Raw genomic sequence first — 23,997 nt, forward strand, 5'->3', positions numbered from 1 at the left:
AACGTTTGCTTAGGACCTTAAAATCACCTTATTTAGAGAAACAGTAATTAATCATTGATCCTTCAATAATTTACAAAATCAGTGGATGAATTTTGGAATCTGAGTGCATACTTTTTTTTAAAAATTTTATATTTTAGTACAAATATATAAATTGTTCGATAGTTCGACAGTTTTTTTAGTAGCTATTAAACTGCTTTTGAATTAAAAAAATACCAGAATATGTTTTTGCTTGTAATTAAAACATCGAAAAAAATATTTCTAAGGGACACCAATGTCTCATCTGTGTCAAAGGGCAAAGCTAATTTTTGCTTAATTTTTCATTGACGTGTTTACTTAATACTATTTGGTGGGTTAACGATTTCCTTTGATTAGCTTAAAATTTGAAACAAAATTCCTACGAATGATATATTTTTAAAGTTCAAGCAAAATCATATTTTAGCTATAACTGTCTTTTAAGAATGGGTCATTAAAAGCGTTTGGCGCACTTAAATGTGAGCTAACAATTTGTTCTGGTACGCTATTACTAGCTAGCAAAATGTAAACTTTTTTTTAAAATCAGAACTTAGGTAATGCAAATTTATAGCGAAAACTGATTTTTGAGGGTTGGATAGCCAATTTCTACTATTGGTTTGTTGACGAAATTAACTTTTCTGGTACTTCCTTAATAATTTAGTCCTAATTCATTTTTGACATTTTTTTCCGCCAACAAGCTTTGAAGGGGATAATTATTTCTATACTAAGCTTTAATTATGTGCGAAATTTAAGCTTAAAGCTTTTTTGTTAGAAATCTGTTAAATGTTTTTGCAATGATTTATTTTTGGTGGATAAGCAGACTACGAAAATGCTTGGTGAGCAAGAGTAGTCTAATAATTTCTTTCAAAGAGGTAACATTTAAACGCAAAGTTGAATTTGTGATTTCTAGGCCAAAAATTAGCCCAAGGTTGTTTAAAACTATAAATTTGTTTTACTGGATGAACTTAAATTCAAAGGACAAATTGAAGATTAAATTCAAATTTGTGATGTTTTAGTCGATAATTACTTATTTTAGCTCTTACATTTTTTTCTTTTTAGTTCTATTCTAATGTCGTTGCAGTGACAATTTATCGTAGGGACCACTGGTTGCAAGCAAAATTTATCTCGGTTACAATTTATATTTTTCAAAATTTGCCGCAAGCACAATTTCTTGTGGATTCGATGATTCACGATCTATTTGCGAAGACAAGAAGCTTGCATTTTCTACAAAAGCTAACTAAATATTCAATTTGTAGCTGATAAAATATCGGGAAAACATCGAAGGTTTGTGATTTGCTTATTGTCATTTATAAGGGGCGAAGCTACATGCACAAGACGACATAATTCCCTATTTTCAATTTTTCTTAACGCAAAAGATATAACAAAAAAATGTGGGGAAAAATTAGACAATTTCATAATTGCAGTTAAAGTTAAATTTTGAGGAAAAAGTTGAAAAAAAATAATTAATATATTTTAGAGGTCAAGACATTTAACTACGGAAAAAACTCACACAAAAAAAAAAACCCTTAAAGAATATTTAACTTAAAAATTTGAAAAATAATCTTAAATGTAAATTTAGTTTAATAATAAAGTTATTGTATTGTTTATTTAAATTTATTTCTAAAATTACATTATTACAGTCAATGTAAGCACGAAAAATTGTTTGCTACCATTTTTCTTTGCTGAGAGGGTATATCAAAATAGGGGAGAAGTATGTTTAAGTAACATATGAACGGCCCTTTTCTTTAAATTTCTCTTAAATTTAAAAATAAAATTGTTTCCAGTTAAATTATTAACATTCCGTGACAGTTGAAATGTCTCATTTCATATAAAATTTTGCGAAAATTTTCATAATCCTTCTATTACTAAGTTGTTCTTTTTGTACAACTATGGGTTTAGATAATTAGAAAACTAAGTTTATAAATGATGATAATGTGTGAAATTTTGAAAATAATTTACAAAAATTTTTTAAAAACGTTGCAAGCTATTTCTATTTGGTGAGGAAAGAATATTTTTCACAAGTTAATGTAGATGTCAAATTTAAATGTGGTTAAAATTTCAAATGTTAATTTTGAAAATATTTGTTTGCAATTTTTAAAAATGGATTTAAATAAAGAAGGAATCATCTCATACAAGTTGTAATGCAGGAATTTGCTTATCTTTATAAGTTAAAAATGTTCCAGTTATTATAAATTACTTTCAAACAAATGATATTTTTTAATTCTGTACTAATGTTTTCAGATTTGTTTAAATAGTTCTAAAATCTAAAGATTTGGAAGCAAAAAGTAAAATCAACCGTAAAAAGCTCGAAGGTTTTCCTTTTTAAACTATTTGGAACAAATTTTCTTTATTATATTTCGATTTAAAATATATATCTAGCATTTATCTACAGATTGTAGACTGAATTAAAGAGCTCTGTGCTTATCAAAAGAAATAAATTTGATTTAATGAAATGTTTGATCAACAAGTTTGCGAGTCGTAACAAATTTGTGCAGGAAGAAAATAAATAATCTGCAATAACTTTTGACATCAAAGATAACAGTAATAATAAGTTGAAATTTAGAAATTAAAGGGTTTTGATTTCATCGAAAAAAGATCAATGTATAACTTTTTTTAAAAAAAAAAATTCTCTAACTTATCTCAAATTTAACTTAAGAATCATAATTTTCCACGATAGTTTACCAAAAGCACAGATATTATTTAGATGCAAATATTTTGGTGATATATCTCAAAGAACTTTTATAATTTAATTTTATTAATTCCAGGAAAGTTAAAATTTATATAAAAACAATACTACGGCATACTGAAAATAAAATCATGAAAATGATTTAAAATAACTTTTTATAGGCAATCAAAAATAGTATTTTTACAACCTTAATAGAAATTGAAGAAATAAAAAGAATGCACATAGAAATTGAAGAAATAAAAAGTTTTTTTAAATTAAAAAACCTGAGTTTTTGTATTTTGCTGGAAAAAAAGTATTTTACTCCAAAAAAAGTAAATAAATAAAATAAAATATTAACCAATATTGAAGTGCTAAAACGAATTTAAGTAGCATGCCACACTAAAACCTATTACCAAGTTTCAACTTCATGGGTTTATAAAAAGTCGAAATATTTGAATTGAGAATAACAAATAAAAAGGCATAACTTTGAATAAAACAAAAAAAGTGAGTTTGCAGAGGATTTTAATTAAGAAAATGAATGCGATACCTTTTGTTTTCAGTAAAAGGTTTGCAGTATTTTTGCTGTAATTTTGGAAGTTTAGAACTTTAAAAGAAGTATTATCCTTTAATCAAAAATCACAATGAAATATTTATAGTTATTAAAGCATAGTGATTTCATGTCATATAATAATTTTGTGCTTATGTTAGCCCCACTTTTTAAAATTTCATACAATTTGCTTTGACCAATCAGAATATTGGAAAGTCACCTCATGTGCCTCGCCGAATGAAAATGTTGGAAACTGATCACATGATAGAATTCTAATACTATAGATTCTTTCTTTTCAACTGGAGACACTGACGTTGAAACTTTACAAGTTTTATTGCGACTCAAAGTGATTAAAAAAATTGCTTTTTCAACGCTTTGTACTTTATTTCCATGGTTTTTTACTCTCTCTGCTGGTTAAAGTATTCATCTTTTTGTGACTGTGATTTATTTTTTCAGCTAAAATGCTTTTACGATCTCTTCTTCTGGATTTATGTTTTCACTAAGTACACTTGGAAGTTGAATGGTTTTAAAACAGAGAGAGATTTATTTCAAAGGTTAAATTTGATCTTTAACGAGTTAAAGGTTTTTTACTGGTTTCTTTACCTTGTTTACAAAGTGTACTCAGTTTCCTGTTTTAATGTCCTTTTATGAACTCTACACTGCTCTGGATTTCTGTTCCTACTTTGTTCCATAGATATTTTTATTCAATGTTTTGTTACATCATTTGTTTAGTGTGTAATTATTATAATCAATTCATTTTTCGATGTCTCAATATCATTCCTATTAATTCTTAAAATATTTAGAATCGTATACTGGCTTTTGTCGATCTATTAGATTTCCTTATTTGAAAGACGGTAAACTTTTAAGCAATTAAATTAATCTTAAACTTTCATTTTCCTAATTCCTCCTTCAGAATAAATTTTTTATTCCAGTTCGTACAAAACTATTCACAAATCATAGATCCAATTTGGATTCTTTTAAATCTTTAGTTCATTTTTCAGTGACCGGATTTCATTTTGATTAAATACTAAATTATTTGGAATCATTCATTAGTCGTTGCCAATCAATTGGATTAGCTCATGTTAAAGTTGATGAACTTACAAGCAATTAAATGAGTCTTGTATTTTTCGTTTTCGCAATTTTCCAACTGTTTCTTATTCAGGATTTTGAATACTAATGTTTTTGCTGATTATGTATGTTTAATAAGTATTTTCTTTTTAGGTAACATTTAAACTAAAATGAAAATTAGTTCGAACTGGAATAGTAAAGTCAATCACATAGTAAAAATTTTATTGATAAATCGGTATGTATCTTTAAAACTTTCCACTAATCGAATCATGAAACTAAAAAACAAACAAACTAAAAATAAATAAATAATAAGTAAATAAATAGTATTTGTAAACAACTTTAATCTAAACTACAGTAGATAAAATACAGTTTCCTTTAGATTTTCATACTTATGCTTATATTAAAAAATTAATTCAGAGAATGAACTTATAAGATATACAAAATCTTAGTGTTTCGAGATTTATTTTACTCTAAACATGATTTCATGTATTTAAAATAGCTAAATTGCAATTAGATTAATTTTGATAGTATTTTTCTTATTATAGTTTAATATTGTACATTTTTAAGTTTTAACTGTATGTTTTTTATACTTTATTTTATATCTCTCTTCATTGAAAAATGTGTCTTGTATGGTAAGACAATTTAGCAACCAAAATCTTCATAACCAAAAACAATTATTGATTTAAAACTAACTGAAAGTATTTTGGACCAAAGTAGTCATTACCAGATTAAAATTAATAATAGTACATTATAAGGCAAACTGATTTAATAATCGAAAAATTCATTTCCTATTTAAGTTCACCAAAAAGGATTTTATATCATAGTAGTACCATATTAATTTATAATTTTTTATAATTATCAATAGTACGTTTTACGACGAACTGATTTAGTTACCAAATATTTCACATTGTACCTAGTTAAACTTGCCAAAAATATTGCCTGCTACAGTAGTACAGTATATTTTTAATTAAAATGATTGCTAGTACACTTTACGTCAAGCGCCTTTGATAACAAATAGTTCATATGATCACTAAACTCCCCAAAAAGTTTGCATTCCGCTGTAGTAAAACATTTTTAATAAAAATTATTGGCTTTATTGCTTGTACACTTTTAGGTAAGCCTACTTAGTAACCAAAAAGTTCAAACCTCAGCTAAACTTGCCAAAAGTATCATATACTTCTGTAGTACCACACTATTTTCATTCAAAATAATTGTTGGCACATTTAGTATTCTTAGCTGTAAAAGCCTCATTTAAAGTTGAATGAAATATAATGTCCCATTTTAATTTTTTAAGTGACTTGTATTAGATGTTTACCTTACATGCTTATGCCGTTTCTCAAAAATTATAAGACAAATAATTTTGTCATCTTTTTATTTTATACCTTCATTCTATTTTATGATTAATTTATCGAATTTGTAAATGAATTAAATGCTTACGTCTTTTTAACAGATTGTACAAAATTGTACATGATTTTTATTTAAATTATAATGAAGTAAGAGATTTAATTCGTAGATCAAACTTACATTCTGAAAAATAAACAAATAAGTTTAGCTTTAACAAATATTTAAACTAATAGATATTAAATTAATATTTAAGTCAATTGCTTTGCTATTCCACCTTTTCAAAAATATTTAGAGGAGTATGAGAAAAAATTGGCGATTCTGTCATTTCCATGTCTTTATGTCTCTTCGGAGTTAATTTATGCAATTCTTCCTTTGGCACTCTTGAATTCAAAATTCTTGGAAAGAACAACTTGCATATGTGCATGTGTAGTTTTAAGTACTAGATAAGTTTATCATTATAAGTTTAGTATTGAAGCAAAATTTACCCTGACATCATTTCGGCTTTTGCTTCATATTGTTTTGCATTAAAATATCTACGTTTCATTTGGCATTCTGGTTATCAAAATTATGTGTTCAGTAGTTATTTATGCTACTGTATTTATTTTGTTATTTTCATTTACATTGTTATTTGATTGTGGCAGAATTCATAGATCTTCCCTGTAAAAATATATTTTCATGGAATATACGGAATTAACGATTCTTTTACTCCTCGGGGGGCTGTTGCTCATGTTCTGGCTACTTATAAATGTATCTGACAGCCCTCTTGGGGAACTATTTTGATTGCTAAACACTAACACTAAAATGATAACAGCTCTATAAGATCCAGCGACTACTTCTTCCATAGGTAACCATTGCGTTTCCAATGTGGCAAAAAAAAGAGGGGAGAATTAGTACACATGTGATTGATTTTGTGTTCTATAACGAAACTTCAAAAGTTGTCTATTTTATAAATGCTGATGATATAGAAAAAAATTGACCTTTTGTACATATCAAATATTGTTGCTAGTGCTTAAGAAGTCAGAATAAAATAACCTCGCCTCCACATTTGGCGTTCCCTGGGCAACATTGTGGTACAATACAGGGATTATAAACAAAGATTCTTTTGTATCACAATGGCTAAGAGGTTATATGAAAAAGTGGAAGTTTGATTAATTTAATATTATTAAAACAATCAAAGAACCTAATAAATACGAATTCTTGTTGCTGATGAAGCATTCGTTGCCATCTATATGTAAGTAAAATTAGCAGATCGGCTGACCTATAACTGAAAAGACTGATAAATATCTTTAAATTGTTAGAGTAGCCATTGAAATGTATTAAATCTGCTTAAAATTACTGAAAGTAAAAAGGGAATTGGCAACCTATTAAAAAGCAATTAACACTAAACAATTGGCAATCATTTGAACTAGCATGAATCAAATATAAAAATTCTTTATTTATGAAACATTTGTATCCATTTGACTCCACTTTTCCTCCTTTTCAGTATTTGCGGGAAATCAAATTTTTTCTTAGAGCCATTAGATCAATTTTATCAGAAGGATTCCTTTTATATGAGGTGCTTATGAATTACATTATTGGTAAATGAGTTTAAAAAATTGGTAATTACTTAAGTACATTTTAATGTTTTTATTTAATAAACTTATTTGAGACACAAGGTCAGTGTATTCTTGTTGGCTTTCGATTTAAAACTGCTGAATTTCTGTCAATATTATTTTTCGCCATTTAGTTGATTTCGAGTTTCAAGATCAAATTAAGTCAACAAATTAAGTTTTTACCACGCTATTTAAATTTTTTTTCGTGGACTCCGATGTTCAGAAGTAATAATTTCTGTAATACATTTAAATTATTTAATTATTTGTATTCTAAAGTTAGCTTTCATATTGACTAAAACCGTTTTTATGCTATATTTAAAAAGCTATTTTTAAATTATGCTTAAATTGGCAAGGAATATAATAAATGTTTCAAAGCATAAATAAAAAGTGATAATTTTGGGTACTTTTTTTTAAATATTTTAATTTATATTGTCATTACGTATTTTTGTTAAATTATCAAAAAGTATTAATTTATTTCTTAAACATAATATTAATTAGACACAATAAATGCGTGTAGTAACCTGCACATGGAGAATCTTCAAAATATTGGCAAACTATATTGTAATATCTTCTACTACTATTGAGTTCTTATAAAGCTCTTATATGAAGAGACATTTTTAAGAGCAGTATAATAAATGTTTTAAGCTCAACATTTTTACTTTAGCAAAAAAACAATTTCTTAATAATATTCAAGTGTGCCCCACCAAAAAAAAGCCTACACTGAACTTAAATTGTTATATCTTCTAGTACTACAAGGTTTTTATAAAACTGTTACAAGAGAAAAAAAAGTTTAAGAGCAGTTTAATAAATGTTTTAAGCTCAACAATTTTATATTAGGTAAAACAATTTTTTAATTATACTCAAGGGGTACAGATAGGGTATTATATCGGAATTAAGGGTTTTATATCAATGACTTGCAATATACCCATTTTTTCTTAGAAGGAAATATTTATTTTTCTTCATTTTATTAGTCTTGACCCCCCTTCCCTCTCCTTCTCAATCGTATAGGAATGTACTAAGATATTTTCTCCTTTCTTAACATTTTTCGTAATTAATTATCAAAAATATATTTTAAAATTTCCATGACGCTTACTTTTAGAACTACATTTAATGTAGTTCTATATAGCTTCCTAACTTGAAAGTTTTTAATCTATACGAAAATCAAGATAGAAACTAACGTACTTCCTTCTCCTATGACTCTCCACACGCTAGTGGTGAAAACATGCGAAGTGTTGCCATAGGTAGAGAGATCTTCTCTACGCCACCTGTAGTCCATTTCGATCACCAATAGCAAAAAGTAAACATCTTAGAGTTAAACACTTCTTACTCACTGGATCAAAACACTGTGGTGGACAAATTTTGTCACCTTTCCCCTCCAACTGCAACAACCAATCCTGCAAGAGACATATTTTTATGATACAACTTTTGAGCAACAATTACTCTGCAAAAATTATTAATGTATGTCAGCACCGAAAACGGTGGGAACTATTTTAGACCAAAGTGAAACACTATACACAACTCTTCGTACTTAAGCGTTTTGTTACCCAAAGAGCCAAGAATAATTTCTAAAATATTGAAACACCAAATATGTCCTTTTAAACTACTTGGTTGTTAAAGTAGCTGCCACCGTTTTGGTATTAAACACGAAAATTTAAAATTTCAGTAATAAATGATACATATAGCTGCCAATTCTCCTGGATTTACCAGTCGACTACTGGATTTTGCCATTTTTCTCCTGGTCCCCTTTTTAAATTAGCAAATAATATAAAATAAAAATCATTAATTTAAATTGCATGTACACACTAATTCTTAAAATAAAGTTTGCTTTCGAATCAAACTTATATACTAGTCAATTGATGTTTAATAATCGTAGTGGTAGTTACGTCACAATACTCCTCCACCAGAATTTTATCAGAGATAGAATTCGATGAATGAATGCCACTAGTTGCATATTTTGCGAAAGACAGGAAGAGCTGTATAAAGATCACAGGAATTTGAGCGCTTGTGGAAAGAGCTGTATCAAGTTCACAGAGTTCTGATCGTTTGTAGTGAGAGCTGTATTAAGTTTACGGTTGTGTATGCAGTCTCTCCTGTGCTGCTATTAGTAGTCGAATATGTGTAAATGAGACAGAAAAGCAATTGCGCGAGGAGGACGATGACGCAATCACAAATAGCAAGTCAACAGTTCAGTGTGGATCATCCATCGATGTGGTCGTTGAATTCGATGTAACTAAGTTCATATTACGTCCTTAGGTCAATGTGGGGAACGTAATATCGACAATGCTAACCTTCATCTATTAAAAAGTATCTCTAGATTGAGTAGAGTTATTATTTTTGATTGAATCTATTATTATCGAATATTATTTTTCATATCAAAATATTTTAATAATTAAGTATTAAATTTTTTTTAAACATTAAAAACAAACTGGGTAACTGGGTTTTGCCTTTCAAATAGGAATTGTGTGCAAAAAAATTATTATTACTTTCTTTTTAGTTATATTGATTAAAATAGTTCATTAAATTACGATTTATCAAAAGCAGTGGTTGGAAAATCTAAGTTTTTTTGCAGTTAACTACAATTACTTCTTTTTTAAATGTAACGACTGCAAACTACTTCCGAATTGTAGTCACTACTTCGCTACTTTTAGAAGACAAATTTAACTGGAGAACTTAATTTTCACCAACATTCAAAATTATTTTGAATAAAAGATTAGCTTGATTAATCATGAGGATATATTAAGAAGTTTTAATTCATGTTTAAATGAAATAGTTTTTAATTCTAATGCACTTTTTACGAATTTGTTCTTTCAACTTTCAAACTTGTGATGCCATAATTGGCATTACATATTTCCTAACTTTTAAAATACCTTTAATTACTTAAACTTATTTTTTCTAATCATTATTAATCGAATTATCATCATCATCATAGTTGGCCAGCCAGCCCAATGTGAGCCAATGCCTTCCTCAGAAGATTTCTCCGTGATGACTTCCGATTTATCTTTGATCTCCAATTCCCTTCATTGATTGCAAGAAAATCAGACTCCATCAAGTTAGCCCATCTCAACCGTGGCCTTTCCCGCTTTCTTTTTCCAGTGGGTCTAAAAAGCAGTATCTTTTTTATTGTATTGTCGTCACTCATTCGAATCACGTGGGAGATCCAATTCAGTCTATTTATTTTTATGTATTTAATAATATCAGGTTGTTTATAAATCTTGTACAGTTCAAAGTTAAATCTCCTCCTCCAGTTATTGTTTTAATTTACTCCACCAAGTATACCCCGCAAAATCTTTCTCTCAAATATTGTGATACAATTTTCCTCCAGTTTTGTCATTGTCCAAGCTTCAGAAGCGAATTTCAAGACTGGCCGGACAAGAGTTTTGTACATTAAGAACTTTGTTTTTCTAGAAAGAAACCTAGATTTAATAAATCTTCTTAGCCCATAGACAGCCCCATTCGCCAGATAGAGTCGGTTTTTTTATTTCAGGAGTAATTCTGTTCTCAATGGTAATAATTGATCCTAAGTAAGTAAAACTCCTTATTGTTTCAAATTTATAAGAATTTATTTTAAAATAGGGGTCCGGGACTCTGTTTCTCGAGAATAACATATATTTTGTTTTTTCTACATTTATGACCAAGTCCATTTGCCTTGCACCCACCTCAAGGGCAAGAAATGACTCTTTCAGCGCAGGAAGGGAACGAGCAATTATATCAACATCATCAGCATATGCAAGTAGTTGTACTGATCTAGTAAAAATGTTAATGGTCACATTAATCGAATTATATTCAAATTAAATCAATGTGCTCGCTGTTATAAGATTAACTCATTGATTTAATTTAAACATGATTCGATTACAGGGGTCGCATTCCCCCTAAAATTCATAAAATTCCTAAAAGTATGTGCAAACCCTAAAATTCCTAAAAATCTGATAAAATTTTGTTGGTGTTCCTAAAAAATTAGAGTTATAGGTTAAATATAAATAAAAAAGCAATAATCACGCACATGGGAAGGGAATTCTGATCCTGAGTGAGGTTTTTCGATAAATAAAGCAATGCTTAATGTGAGTCACCATGAGAATACTATTATGTCTCTTAGACTAATCAAAGATACCATTCGAAATTATGGAGGAGTGTTGAAGATCACCACAACACTATTGAGGGCAGTAAAAGAATCTCACAAATCATATATCAAGAATATTTTAGAAAAATGATCATGATTAATTTGTTTTTCTCTAACTTCTAATATAAATTGCTGATTTGAGATCTAATAATATCACACAATAGTTTTTCTTAGTAAAGTAAGGTAAAGGGTAATAATCAAGTTTTGATTAAGAAAGTAAAAATTAAATAAAAATCCAAGTTGGTGTTAATTTATTTTTTCTCTTGATTTATTCTCACTTTTGCCTGTTCCTGAATTATGCACTTAATTTCTGATAGGTAATATGTAAAGTTGAAATTTCATTTTTACACTTTAGAGATTTCATTCTTGACTTAATAAATTTCAGAGCTTTATTTTATGGCTTGCAATTATTTATGATATGTGTGGATGAATTGTAATAATCTTCTGTTATGTAATAAACTACCGTGTGATCTGTTTTTATCCTAGCAAAATCATATATTACCCCTAAAATTTACCTAAAATTTTTTGAAAAAAGTTCCTAAAATTACCCTAAAATTTCAAAAAACTTTGCTGCTACCCCTGCGATTAATATTGATTAGAAAAAATAAGTTTAAGTAATTAAAGATATTTTAAAAGTTAGGAAATATATGTAATGCCATTGTGGCATCACAAGACTTTATGCTTTTCTCAACAGTGGTTTAAGAAATTTTTGGAAATTATCAAATATTTGTGATTTAAGTGATCAATGCTTTTTTATATCCTAAAATAAATAAAGCACAGTGCGAAAAACAAAGAATGGACTACCCTGAATAACTTTTGATCTAATGATCGGATCTTCATGTTCTAGGACACAATCTTAATTGTCTGAGAGGGTGACCACAAATATGCTAATTAATTAATGCAGAGGATATTTTAAGAAACTAAATCAGACACACAAACATACTTTATAGTTCTTCTGAAATCGAATTTTAAAAAAGTCAGATATTAAAAATTCGATTTCTCAGGATCAATTCGCATCGATTTTTCCAACCAACAGAAGTAGATCTTATTAACGCTCTGTCACAGAGGCATTATCATTGCTTACGTTTACGAGTCTATGAAGAATGTGCACCAATCAAATTCGATAAAAAATTTTGGGTTTGAACTTTATTTCTGTTTTTAACTAACGTTAAAAATAGTTGCCTGGAATCGCTACAAACTATAGTAGTTTCACTACTTGTAGCTCGCTCTTTCCGACCACTGATCAAAAAACATATTCTTTTTTACAACTGAACGGGTATTAAGCATTGAAACAGGACGGCCATCACATTTTATTGTATATTATAAACATAACCTCCTGTTATTAGAGAATGTCTGCATTTTCAGAATATATTTTTCTTTCTCAGTAGTAACAAAAATTATGTATAAATACATTACATTAAATAGAATTTTTTCCACCATTACATATGAACAATTTAAACAGTACAACGCGAAAAGACATCACCCTTAATAACTTTCGTTCTAACAATCTGATTTTCACAAACAAAGTGTAAATCTTAATGGTTACGTCAGATGAAGACACCCATTAAGAGTTTCAATCTTAATAGGTGACTTCAAATATGCTAATTAATTATTGTTAACTATTAATTAAGTTACGAAATCAAACACAAGAGCGTTCTTTTTCTGAATAAACCTTTTTTCACATATTTGGATTCTTGGAATCGGGAAGGGGGGGGGGCAGCTGCAATCTAGGAATTGTGGTTCGTATTTATATAGATTTCTTTTATAACCGTCGTTGAACACCGAAAAAAAAAGTTTTTTCTTTTTTTTTGGGGGGGGGGAGGTTTACGACTATTAATGTTCAACTCCGTATTCTTGTATTTTTGAACCCAACCCAGAAGACTAGGGAGCTCCTGGATCAAGTATTGGGAGAAATTTGCCTTCGTGGAGCACTGTTTTGGATGTAACGAACCCACGTTTGCATTACATGGAGAGAAAAATGACGAAAACCTTCCACGGTTAGTCTGATGGCAAGGGGATTCTAACCCATGATGATATTTTGCGGTAACACTGTGGTCGATGCAAGACGGATGCAGCATTATTATCGACCAGCTATCGCTGGTATTCGAATGCAGGGCACCTCGTTGGAAGGCAACCACTGTACCGCTTGAACCATCACATCTCTGTAGTTCTTATAGTAAAGCCGAAACGGATGAAAGTTTGGTCTCCTTAATGTTTAATCAATCATTAGTAATACAACTTAATAGTTTATTAAGGAGAGTCTTTAATAAATTATTAAAAGATCTAGAAATGAATAAACTTTCAGGGTTCATACTCTTTCTAAGAAAGTAAATTTCAGGAGTTTCTAAGGAGTTTTTCAGGAGTACAATACAATAAATTCAGGAGGTGCGAGGGAAAATTATATACTTTGTATAATTTTAATATAGCTATTTATAAAATTAAATTTACAACATTGCAAAAAAAACCACAAAATAGTAAATTAATAAAAAAAGGATCTTAAAATATTATTTATTTTAAACACTTTTTAAAGACATATATGTCTTATTCAGTTCTTCACATATTTTAAGCTTAGATATTTTCTCTTTAGCATGACGCCTTAAGGCATTTGCTTTTGAAATTAATGAGAGATCACATTTTTTTCTGTCTGATCAGAATAATCATCAGAAGTTTTATTAAGTTCTTGTATATCATCCTCCAAATGATTCTTTTTTCACCCTTAGCTTTATTATTTGTAATTACTTTCTCTTCTTCCAAATGTGCAAGATATCTTTGAAGTGCAACTGTAGCTGAAACAATGAGTTCTTTTGAAATAATGACTTTTTCAAGTCCACCAACAAATCGTAGATGGTCATCAATTATTCTTTTAGCCACAATTGTTTGGTTTGCCAGATTTTCAACCAATTGACCGAAAACCCTCTCTCACCAGTTGCCTGGCCATGAGAAAGCAGAAGTAGAGGTTTAATTACGTTCCACAAATTGGGATATTGTGAACTTGACAAGAACTCACAGTATAACACATCTAGTCGATCTACGCTAGGATCAAAATTATCGCCAATGCAGTGCCTAAATTTTGTCCTAGTATCCATGTTGTTAAAATCTTCAACAAATTGAACATATTCCTTCAGAATGCTATCACAATCTTCTTTTACTCTACCTGCACTGGTCAAATGAAATAATATTTTTCAAAGCTTGTTTAAATTTGCTTCTTTATTAACATGCATTGTACAAGGATCAATGCACGATACATTTCACACTAAAGAGAAATTCAGTGGTCACTTTTCAATTAGCTTTTTTGACAACTTCAATAAAAATTGCCTGCAATTCAAATAAAATTCCATTGTTTTCTCTTCATCCTTCAAAATTTTCTTCTTTATGAACTCTTTTCTGGCAACAAAGCCAACATCAATTTTGGTTGCCTCTTTACAAATTTCTTTATCTTCGAGATTTATACTTAACACATTGTATTAAGTATAAATCGATTATGATGCTGGAAGCTTTTCTTCTTTTATAAATCTGTTCAGCAATAGCAAGTAGAGATCACCATTTAAAAATGGTAACGCAGGCTTATCAGTTTGATACAATTTTAAGAAAGATTCAACATCTTTCACAACAGATAAAATGAAATTACATTTGGCAATAAATAGTTCATCTTTAACCACGTTCTGTAAGATTGTATACGATTTAATGTTTGGCCGAGAAAACTTTTTGTTTTCTATCTCCTTCAAATAAGTTTTAACATCAGGCAAAATTTCTAAAAGTCAAACTAAAACTTTTTTATTCTCCACCCACCTGTGCTTGCAAAATTTTGAAGGGAATTTTACAAATTCAGGATTTACAGATTCAAAATCTTCTCTTCGAGCAGGAGAGTCTTTAAAAAATTGGTAAACAGATGATGCAGCATGCTCTACTTTTGGAAAAGCAATAGAGCAACCACCCTTAAAGGTATTATGCACTATGTGCAGTCCACATGAACTTACATTCAAGAAACTCACATTTTGTCCATTCTTCATTTTTTCCATCATTATGTCTAGCACTTTTAGGTTGACATTCGGGCCATCCATAGATAATTGCAGTAAACTTTTAGTATTTATGCAAAGCATTTCTCAGTTATTTTTTCAAATAAAAGTTCAGATGTGGCATGGCCTAGAAAGTCTGAAGAATAGTAGCGCATATTTATGTGGTTACCATTCCAAAATCTTACATGACAATACAGTTTTTGAATTGATTAACATCATTTAGACTTTCATCAAAAAGCAGTACATAATTGGTTTCCTCTTTCACTCTTGACTTAAGTAGAGACAAAAAATATGGCGCTATACTAAAAACTGAGAGGTAGGCAGTTTTTTTCTCACCACAACTGAAATTGCTTGCTATCTCACTATCAGAAAACATAGCTTTAAAAAGAAAATTTGCATTTTCACAAGATTTGTAGGAATAATGTGAGCTTAACACCTTAAAAGTCCATAAAATTTCAGCCTTGAGGCTATTCAAATGAATTGCTCGATTCAAATTATAAACCGGCACAGTAACAACACTTAGCAGGCAATCTTTATACAGTTCATTTGCTAGCCAGGGACAAAAGAGATGGGAAGACGGAAGGGATGATTAATTATTTTCTCCGTATAAGAATCGTTTTTTATTTTTGTAAAAATTTTTTCAGGAGATAAAACTTAATTTTCAGGAGTTAAAACACCAATTTCAGGAGTTATAAGGGCCCTTAGAAAAAAAAAGCTAATTTCAGGAGTTTTTCAGGAATTTCAGGAGGAGTATGAACCCTGTGTAAAAATAGTGAAAACACTTCACTCTTTTTCTTAAAATCTTGCCTTTAAATATTATTGAGTTTTTTTTCACAAAAGTACAATAAAAAGTAAAGCACATTAAAATGCTTAAAAAATGTCATGCAATTAGTAGATGACCCCTCAAGGTTAAGAATCTCAATTAATTCTTATCTTTATTAAATTTAATGAATAAAAAGGAGATGGAAATTTTGAGGAGTTATCTACACCAGTGTATAGTAAAGAGGAAAATGAACCGAAAAATATCAGAACAATTCATGAGTAATATATTAGTAAATACAAAATGTTTGCAAGGTGTTTTATTTTCTTGTCAATTTTAAAAATTTGGTGATTTTTTAAAAATTCTGTACTTTTGGTGAAATTTTATAATTTTCATAGCAGTTTCAAAAAGTAATATTGTTAAAAAATTCTGGAAAATTCGCGAATACTACTTCATTCAATACACAACTTTTGAGAGCTAATTTGTTTTCATATGACAATTGTTGAAGATTTTAAAAATTTACAAAAACTTGGTATATTTGAAGAATTTTAAGGCTTTTGCAGGGATTGAAGATGATGCATAAAATAGTCTGAAAAGATACAAGTGTGATATACTATTCAATATTCAAATCTTGGGGAATGGGTGCTTTTTAATTATCGAAAAAATATTCCGTTCCACCCTAATCCACAAGTATTTCGTCAAACACATAAAATGATTGGCTCTTTCATAACAATACGACAAAATTGATTGCGGTTGAATGAATTGTGAAAATGTTGAAATTAACAATATGAAAACCACGTTTTTGCGTAATTCGAGGCAAAAATCTACATGATAAACATAAGAATCTCATTTTAGAAAAGGAGAAATTAAGCACATCTTAGAAAACCCCAATGAAAAAATGAAAATAAGCACTTTTTAAAAACGCTTAAAGGTTCACGTGGTCTTTAAAAGAATACAAGTTGATGAATAAATTATGGTTTGGGAATAAGCCACTTCACGATTTTAATTTCGGCAAAGCAAATTCCATTCCAGAATATTTAATTCCAATCTGCTGTATCTTTCTCAAATAAATAAATGTATGCTTTACTGTTTTTAAAACAGACACACAATTGAACATAAAAAAAAAATAAAAATATTGGGTGTACAAATAAGTTCCTGCCGTTCATCACATGATGGCACTACTAGAAAGTTACGTAGAAATTGACTGATATTAAATGTCTTATTGTAAAATTGTTCATCTGTTAACAACATAACCTTCAAGTTTTGGTGATTCCGTATTTGCATTACGTAATTGTTTTCGTGCAAAAATGTGCCAAATAAGCATCATTTGCGGGGACTTTTGATTTACTTCTTTAATTTGAAGAAATCTGCAGCTTAGGCTCATCAATTGCTTGGAGAAGCATATGGTGAGGCTGCTTTAAGTGCGAGATGTTATCGTAAGTGGTTTCAGAAGTTTAAAAATGCCGAATTCGATGTAGAAGAAAAAAAACACAGCGGAATGTTGAAATTGAACGAAGACAAGGCCGTGGAAGAATTATTGGAAGAAGATTCATCTCGAATGCAAAAAGAACTTGCTCTTACATTACAAGTGACTCAGCAAGTATTTTCACATCGTTTAAAATCGCTGGAAATGATCCAAAAACAAGGAAGCTGGTTCCATACAATCTGAAACCAAGCGGCATTTAACTTCGATTTTGCGTGAAAATTGATTTTGTTGTTTGGAAACACTTCAATGGGAAGTTGCACTCCCCACGCCGTATTCGCCAGACCTCGCCTTTTCGGATTATCACCTATTCTAGTCGATGGCAGATGGTCTGTTTGAGCAGAAGTTTACATCATTTGAAGAAACCAAGGAAATGGGTTGATTCTTGGATATTCTCAAAAGATGAAGAGTTCTTCCAACGTGGTATCCGAATGCTCCCGGAAAGATGGGAAAAAGCAGTGTCTAGTAATGGAGAATACTTTGAATAAAAGATAATGTACTTTTATTCAGAATAAAATGCTAATTTTTTTTTATAGAAAACAGCAGAAACTTATTTGTACACCCCAATAAACTAAACGTCAAATATGAGTTTTAAGAACAAATTTGAACAAAACTGCAAAAAAAAAAAAAAAAAAAAAAAAAAAAGAAAGAAAAGAAATAGAACATATTAGTAGTGAAAGAAAAATTACTTAGTGAGAATAATATATCCATCAAAAGGTAAATAAAAATATCAAACCTTTCCATTACGATGATTAGAGGCTCTCTGCATTTGCTTCAAAGTATCAGAATAGTCTTCCTTTTGAGGTGACAACCCATTTGTTGAATGGATTTGTTGTCTATCATCAATAGCTGAATCTGGAGGTGTCTTGTTGTAAATCTTGTTACGTGACAAATGTTTAGAATATTGGTCTCTAAAAAAGATTATGTTAGACTTTACTACACATTCAAGAGCATGGAAATTAAATTTCTTTCAAATAAATAATACATTGCATTTACAATGAGTCCCACATAAATTTGTAAGAGCTTTTTTTCTTGAAATTTTTTTTTATTTAGCTATTTTTAAAATAAAGGTTATTTAAATAGCATACATGCCAACATTGGAGAAATAAAAATTACGGAGATTTTACTAACCGACCCAATTTTGGGTTTACGATTACTGATGTCCAACTCCAGCCTTGTAATTTTGAGCCCCATTCAGAAAACAAGGAACTCCTGGATCAAGTATTGGGAGAAATTTGATTTTTTGATGGAACTAATCCGCATTTGATTTACAAAGAGTGGAAAACCACGAAAACCTCCCACACTTAGCCTGACGACAAGGGGACTCTAACCTTGATACGTTTACCATTGAGGATATTTAACGTCAGCACTGTGGTCGGTGCAAGCCCGATGCAGAATTCGTATGTACCAGTCATCGGTCGCTGGGATTCGAACCTGGGTTCACTTCATTAGAAGACAAACATACTATCCCCCGAGCCATCATGGTTCGACACTCAACATCAACATTAACACTCAACATCAGTACTGGCAATAGCACCTTCTGTTGAGGAATAAGAATAATTCTGAATAATCTGAGAAACTGAATATTTTATCATCAATTTTTTTTAAAAATTTCTTGAACAAATGCGTGGAATTTTGAGAATATACAGGTAAACAGGATATGATCATAAAATACCAGAGTCTTTGTTAAAAACAGGAGACTTGGTAGATATGAAATACCGTGAATGCTGAATGAATAAGTCAAATTTCAAGTTGTCAAGTAATTTTGCTATTATATTAAGCAATGAAATAAAAATTTAGCAATTCTAAATATTTGTTAAACTGTCTAACATTTAAGGAAAATTTAATCTTTTTTACCCTCTAACATTAAAGATGCATACTATTGTAATGTTTTCATTAATTTTTAAAATATGTCAGTACACATATGAAATAATAGTGCAGAATTAACTCAAAAATATGAATTTTTTTTTAATAAATTCTGAATTCCTTATGTATTTGCAGGGTGCTTTTTCAAAATCAAGGGCATCTTCAGTTTTGACGGGCTCTAATCTTGCTAAATATATTAATTATATTTTGTTAGACATGTGCCCTTTAAAACAAAACTAAAAATAATAAAACAAATATGAAAAATAATATTTTATATTGCCATAGCCTAAATATAATTCCCACTAGTAATGGTAATCTGAAGTTCTACATTTCTGCTAATTGCTTTTTCTTCTTCTTAGAATAGGAAAGAGCATTTTTTTCTAAATGAAAGGTGGACAACATAAGGGGTAAGGAGGGTGCATGTACCTTTAAATAAGGGCAGGTAGGGAGGGTTAACCATCTAAAAACTCTTAGGGGGAACACTATCATTTGCTATTATGATAATAGAAAAAACCTGTTTTAGCTGGATATATTTCTGGATGATCCTTGATCTCACAAAATATTTTTGATCACTCAAAATAAAAAAATAATTTTTTTAAAAAATTTCTGAGGAATTCAAAACGTTTTCTTGAAGTCAAAGACTTTTCTTGAAGAACAGAAACATTTCAGCAAAGCATAAAATCAAATGAAGAACCAAAGATAACCCTGTTTCAAGTAAAGGCTTTTTGAAGTAAATGTACTTCAACTTTCAAAATGTTCGTATAGTTATTAGTTTGATTACCATTTTAAAAATATTTGGTTCTTGATTCTCAATATTAAGGAATTTTTATGTCACTATTCGAGTTTGTGGTATCAAGATTTGACTCTATTTATCAATAAAATATATGCTAATTCAAAATGTATCAAACAAACAATTTAAACGAAACATACATTTTTAATTTAACAATTCAGCAAACAGCTGTGATAAATAAATTACCCTTCAACACTAATCCTAACTGCTAACAAAAAAACTTTAGTATACTTTTAATTTATTAAAACATTGATGTAAAAGGTATTAACTTCATTATTTATTAATAATTTAAATTCCCTAATAAATAATGGGCTGAGTAAATACGCCCATAATGACTGGTACAATAATTTAAGATAGATTTCTTTGAAAATAAACAAAAACCAGGAAAAAATTTTGGCAAAGTTTTTTTGAAGCTATGGTATACAAATATTTATATTATTAATTATTTAAAAAAATATTAATTTGGTCTTAGATAGTGTAAAAAAATGCCTATAATAATAAACTATTCACACAATTTAAAAATATTAATAAGAGATTATATTTACGTTTTAGATAAAAGAATTATCTTAAACAGTAGTTAGAAGTAGCGCGTTACAAGTAGTGAAACTACTGTAATCGCTACTTTTTTCGTAGTTTGTAGTGTGCTACTTTTTCTTTTTTTTTTTTTAAAAAAAAGGAGTGTATGGAGATAAAAAAAAACAGTAGTTTGTAGCAATTCCTGCCAACTACTTCTTATCGTCAGTTGAGAAAAGAATTACGGTTCTAACGCATTTCATTTTTCGAATTTGATGGGTGCAAATCTTCGCGGGTCAGTCAGTGGATGCCATGAAAATGCCCCTGTGGCTGCAGCTGAGCTTTAATAGATATTATGTATGTATTTAAAATCACGTATAACCAGGGGTGCCACTCTGAAAAAATTTCAAGACTGAACTTATTTTTTCACCAAATAATACTGTCTATCATTGTTAACCAAACTTTTAGAAATTTATAGCTCACTGACACCAAAATTTACCTTTCCTTCATAATAGCCTACACATTAAATCAATCATTTGATTATTTTTTCTAAATTTTTTTTAATGTTTTTTTAGCAAGCAAAAGGAAAATAACAGCTAACCTTGTATATTTTTTTACAACTATTACTGAACAAACTGAAACCATTCATATCTCTATTTTTTACTTCACCGTTATTTATTTTTTGTTCTAGCACTATAATTTATTTATTATTTTTAAAAAAAATAATCTTGATTTAACTTTGGTCAGCATGACAATAGGTTGGGGTAGGGGAAGCAAACTCGAGCAGATTTAGATTCAGCAATAGTACAAATTTAATTACACAATTACCCATTTGTCAAGACTTTAAGAGCAAGATTTAGTGAAGCTGACAAAAAGAAGATTAATAAAAGTCCTGACATCATTACCATATCATGAGTTTTCATTAAGATATAATATTTTTTTATTTTGTCCAAAAATGTTTTTACATTCCTAACGAAATTTTTTAAAAAATTTGATAGAATTTATTAGTTTATTGATTTTTCTCAAAACTGATTTCAGTCCTCAGGACGGAAGAGTGGCATCCATGCGTATAACTAACATTTAAAATGGAAATTACGTAAAATAGATAATCACTTTGGTCATACTTTCACATATGAATACACACGTGTGAAACACTGATGTTATTTCAAAAGAAACGGAACATATTTTCGATGTACTTAATTTTTAAGAGGAAATAAAAGAGCATTAGACAGTTGAAAAGATGCAATTATTTGATAACTTCGAGTTTCTTAAATATTTACTACCGAAATAGGTATAAAGGTTAAATGAATAAATTGTAAAAAAAATATTTTCGAAAAACAAACTCACTCTTGTAAACACAAATATCTCTTAATTATTCCCTTATACTTAATGTAAGCCAATTTGTTATTCAAAACCATTTTGAGCATAGGCAGGGGTGATTGTGAGCCCAAGTCAAAATTCCGGAAAATTTCTTGAGTTAAAAAAAAAAAAAAATCAGTTTAAATTGAAAAATTAGAAAAAATTTTAAGCAAGTGTTTTTTTCCCTTTTTCTCAATATTTCTTGGTTTACTTAAAATATGTTTAAAATTTTACACATACCTATACCATTTACATATACCTATGATGACCTGGAGAAGTAATTAAAATTTACAAATATGTCTTTCTTTCTTGAGTTGATGATTATAACAACTAATTACTGATAAAAAATAAATATTAATCAGGAATATAAGCTTATAAAGTATCTGGCTCTCCCTTACAAACAAATAACTTGTGTTTTTAAGTTCCACCTTTGAAAATTTGATTTTCGGAAACTTCTGCGATCAATGATTTTTTTAAACGTCTGGACCTTCGATCTCCGGAAACTTCCGGATCACTGCTAGCGACAAATCCGGATTTTTTCCGGAGCACAATCAGCCCTGGCATAGGTGTAAATTGAGTTCTCCAGCAAGATTCCTCTCCTCAAGAGGGCACCATACCGAGGAAGAAAATTTCCCTTGCAAATTCTATTTCTGATTCATTACTAGTTTAAAATTTAAAGTGTAGAAAAAGTGAGTTCAGACAAACCTAGAGAAAGCCACGAAGTTTCAAATACTGAAATGAAAATCTTGAAATATACAAATGAAACTAAATGATGAGACGATAACTTAGGATTATGCAGCGGTTAAGTTCTCTTTTAATAATTCGCTTGCATTTTAATGTTTCGAAGTATTTTTTTCCGCAATTGAAAGTTCATAACTTAATCAAGATTTATCAGAACTCACTTTTTCTGCACTTTAAATGAAGGAGAAAAGGAATTTTCGATAAAACTTTTCGTCCATGGTATGGTATACTCTTAAAGTAGAAGTAGTTACTATAATTTCAAAGTAGTTTGTAGTCACTGCATTTAAAAAAAAAAAGTAGTTGTAGTTACAGTATTTGTAATTGTACAGTATTTTGTAATAAACTACAAAAATAATGTAGTTTTAACCACCACTAATCTTAAATAAAAAAATTTCACTTAATTAGCTTTAATATCGAATCAATTTATCTAAAAGATAATTTTTCAATGTAACTTTTTACACTAATAATTATGAGAAGTGCTAACTATTAAGTAGTGCTAACTATTAATTAGTAATTAGTCCTAATTATTAATTAAGTTGCTAAATCAAACACTAAAATGTAATGTCTCGGAATGAACATGGATTTTTTACTCTTAAAGTCTGGGAAGGTAGCTGCAATCTAGAAATTGGGGTCCTTATAGTATACTACAATATACTATAATATACTTACTACATACTATTTTTCAATTCATAGTTATTTTTATTTAGAACATAGTCTTTCAAGTTTTTAGCACAATTTAAATAATAGCTAACTAAACAATTCCTAATAGATTAAGATCAATATATAGAATATAGTAATGTTGCATAAAAAGAATAAGCAGCATCAGTTAGTCAGTATTCTTTCGTAATAGCTATCATATTTGATTAAGATTTTTAATACAGTTCAAGAGTTTCTTAGTCAAATAATATAAAAGAAGGATTTCAATAATATTAAAGCAAAAAAGAAATGAAAAGAAAAAAAAAATTTAAATTACTAAATGATCTTTTAATTCCCCATTCAAAAATTCCATGATATGATTAGTGTATTGATAGTAGGGTAATTCTCACAAAATACGACAATTGAGTCTTTTGCTCCTACTATGATACTGCTAATACTACACTACGAAAAGAATTTTTTTTTTAAAA

The 23,997-nt window shown here is 29.1% G+C and overlaps 1 long non-coding RNA gene across 3 annotated transcripts in view; it reads right to left on the minus strand.

Annotated features, from left to right (window-relative positions):
• Positions 1-23,997, minus strand: part of LOC107451974 (ubiquitin carboxyl-terminal hydrolase 34) — a 93,049-nt gene that overhangs the window by 22,165 nt on the left and 46,887 nt on the right. For all 3 annotated transcript variants that reach the window (XR_015432386.1, XR_015432387.1, XR_015432388.1), the window contains 2 exons: positions 18,341-18,515; positions 8,411-8,622 (listed from right to left, as the gene is read on the minus strand). This is a non-coding gene — a long non-coding RNA (ubiquitin carboxyl-terminal hydrolase 34). The remainder of the gene's footprint in view (positions 1-8,410; positions 8,623-18,340; positions 18,516-23,997) is intronic.

The sequence above is a fragment of the Parasteatoda tepidariorum genome, chromosome 3 (assembly GCF_982258835.1).
Source record: "Parasteatoda tepidariorum strain Cologne lab strain chromosome 3, Ptep-v5.0, whole genome shotgun sequence".
NCBI lineage: Eukaryota > Metazoa > Arthropoda > Arachnida > Araneae > Theridiidae > Parasteatoda > Parasteatoda tepidariorum.